Source organism: Rutidosis leptorrhynchoides, chromosome 4 (assembly GCF_046630445.1).
Source record: "Rutidosis leptorrhynchoides isolate AG116_Rl617_1_P2 chromosome 4, CSIRO_AGI_Rlap_v1, whole genome shotgun sequence".
Classification (NCBI taxonomy): domain Eukaryota; kingdom Viridiplantae; phylum Streptophyta; class Magnoliopsida; order Asterales; family Asteraceae; genus Rutidosis; species Rutidosis leptorrhynchoides.
In genome coordinates this window covers 607,746,038-607,749,711 of record NC_092336.1, presented here as the reverse complement: position 1 = coordinate 607,749,711, position 3,674 = coordinate 607,746,038, and positions in this window count along the sequence as shown.

Genomic DNA, 3,674 nt, shown 5'->3' with positions numbered 1-3,674 from the left:
CTTGTTTTAGATAAGGCTCATAAGTCTAGGTACTCTATTCATCCTGGTTCAGGAAAGATGCATCATGATCTTAAGGAGCTGTATTGGTGGACTCATTTGAAGGCTGATGTGGCTACGTATGTGGCTAAGTGTTTGACCAGTGCTAAGATTATAGCTGAACATCAGAAACCGTTTGGACTTTTGGTGCAACCTGAAATTCCCGAGTGGAAGTGGGAAGGTATTACGATGGACTTCATTACGAAGTTACCAAGAGTTGTGGGTGGTTATGATACCATTTAGGTGATTGTTGACCGACTCGCTAAGTCAACTCATTTCTTGCCAATTAAGGAAACAGATTCGATAGAGAAGCTTACCCGTTTGTATTTGAAGGAGATTGTTTCTAGACATGGTGTTCCCGTATCTATTATTTCGGACCGAGACAGTCGATTTACATCGAGGTTTTGGCGATCCTTACAGGAAGCTTTGGGAACTAAGTTGGATGTGAGCACCGCTTATCATCCTCAGATGAAAGGTCATAGTGAAAGGACCATTCAAACGTTGGAAGACATGTTACGAGCATGCATCATTGATTTTGGTAATGGTTGGGATAAGTACTTGCCACTGGCTGAATTTTCTTATAATAATAGTTATCATGGAAGTATTAAAGCCGCACCGTTTGAAGCTCTGTATGGTAGAAAGTGTAGGTCTCCTATCTGTTGGAATGAGGTTGGGGATGCTCATCTCACAGGTCCAGAAATTATTCATGAGACTACCGAGAAGATTGCACAGATTAAGGAAAGATTGAGAACTGCCAGGAGTAGGCAAAAGAGTTATGCTGATAAGAGAAGGAACGATATCGACTTTCAGGTCGGTGATCGTGTTATGTTGAAAGTTTCACCATGGAAGGGTGTGGTACGTTTTGGTAAAAGGGGAAAGTTGAATCCTCGATTTGTTGGACCTTTTGGGATTATTGAGAGAGTTGGACCAGTGGCTTATCGTTTGAAATTGCCACAAGAACTCAGTGCTATTCGTGACGTTTTTCATGTATCAAATTTAAAGAAGTGTTTGGCCGAGGCCAATGAAACTATTCTTTTTGATGAACTTCATGTTGATAAGCAACTTTATTTTATTGAAGAACCTGTTGAAATTATGGACCGAGAGGTAAAGACTCTTAAGCAGAGTAAAATTCCTATTGTTCGAGTTAGATGGAACACCGGACGCGGTCCCGAGTTCACTTGGGAGCGTGAAGGTCAGATGAAGCAGAAGTAACCGCATTTGTTCCCAGATGCCGAGGAAACCCCTGCACCTGCTTAAATTTCGGGACGAAATTTCCGTAACGGGAAGGTACTGTAACGACCCTACTTTTTCCGTTATCTTTTGCCGTTAATTATTTAACGATCGTTAATTATTTTTCGTGCCACGTCATTTCTATGACCTATATTATTATTTTTGTAATAATATATTAATTATTATGTGTTATATGAATATTTGTATTCATATCTTTAATTGTACGTTTCTACGTGTCGCGGATTTCTATCCGGCGAATCTTTTCGGTTTTCAAACCAACGGTCGAACTTTTGGAATTTTTAAGTCCTAATTATTTTAAATATGATATTTTGATGTCATATGATTATATATAGTGTTTATATATTCTATTCGTCGCGTATTTATTATCTCTTCGAAAAATCAATCGCGTAGCGGCGTTTTCGCGTTTCGGGTTTCGTTCGGGCGTTCGGGCCACTAGGATTTTGTCATTTATCAAATTGGGCCACTATGGGGCCCACCCCATTCAGTTCTTGGCCGAAATTGTCAAGGAGGGGGGGGTATACCCCATTCATTTTTGCAATACTCCTCATTTTTACATTTTATTCCTAATTTTATCAAACCTAATTTTAGATATTTGCTCTCTTCCTCCCCTTTTGCTCCCTTGAGCCGTCGCCACTTCCACCACCAACATCATCATCATCAATTAATTTTAAAGCTTGGATCAAGGATTGATTAACACCAACGAGTTCCTCTCAATCTCCTCTACGCGATAACATCCATTGATTATTGATTAGGGTATAAACCCTAACCCTAGAACTTTTGATTTTTCATTTATTTTCTGTATTTTTATGATTATTTAGTAGTATGATGTTTGTGGATTATTGTAATGGTGTTTGTATGCATAGATGTACTCATAATCACATGTTTTCGGTTTGTAAAATTCTGGACAGCAGCTTTTTCGTGTGTTTCTGATATGATGACTGATATAAATGTTAAAATAAAGTATCTAGATGAGTTCCTCTCATCAAGACGTTAATTTTAGACTCCGGATTCATGTCGTTTCGATTCCCGGAACCCTAATTATGATCAAAGTGGTATTTTGTTAAGATTGAAATGTGATTTTGGTATGAACCAGGTTTGGTCCGACTTTGTGACCATATTTGGTGACTTTAGGGTGTGTTAGTGTGTTAGAACTGATGGTGGGGCGAACTTTCATGTTCGGGTCATCTCAATCCAAGCCACGAATCACCCGTTACGTCTAAAACACGTTTTTGATTGAATTAAAGTTCCAAGTAGTGTATTGGCTGTATATCACGACTTGTGGGCTGTTCTTGGTGTGTTCTTGAGTGTACCAAAGTGTCGGGTGGTTTGCTTAGGCGGAGATATATGTAAGGCTCGCCGAAAACCGACACCCGGGGCTCAAGATACGACCCGATGAACTTTTGATTAAAACTTATGGTTAAATATTAAAACTTATGAGAAAAATAATGATTTTCATTATTGATTAATTACTTATGATATAAGAAGTAATTATTATTATTATTTAAGACTTATGATATATATTTATTATATCATTTAATTATGACTTATGATTTAATTAACATTTTAATTAAACTTATGATTAATAATACTTTTATTATTAATGAAAAATACTTATGATAAGTATTAAACTTATATTATGAGATTATTATTATTATAGGACTTATAATAAGGATTAAATAATTATTTAATTATTATAAGACTTAGTTATTATTTAATTATTAAATACTTATGATTTAATAAGTATAATTAGAAATTTATGATATGATTAATAATTCATTATTAATTAATAATACTTATGATATGATTTAAAATTTATTATTAATTAATAATACTTATATTATGACTAATATTTAATTAATTAATTAAATACTTATGTTATATTAATTATATCATTTAAACTTATCTAAACTTTAATAATTCACTTTTATTTAATTAAACTTATGTTAAGACATAATTATACACTTTTGACTTTAATAAACATTATAACCTATGTTATTATTATAACTTACACTTTTCAAATTAATGTTGACTATGTTTGACCAAGGTTGACTTTTGAGTTGACTTTCGGTTGACTTTGACTTTCAGTTGACTTCTGTTGACTTTCTAAATAAAGAAACTTTCCTAACTTCAAAACTTTCTAAAAATAGAACTTTCTAAATTTGGAAACTTTCCAAAAATAGAAACTTTCCAAAAATAGAAACTTTCCAAAAATAGAAACTTTCCAAAAATAGAAACTTTCCTAAAATAGAAAACTTTCCAAAAATGGAAACCTGCTAAAAATAGAAACTTTCTAAAAATAAAAAGTGTGTGTCCGTATGCTGTTCCAGTCAAACCGATGCTTGCCGAGTGTTATTCTATGTCTACTTGCAACATGTACAATAGCTATC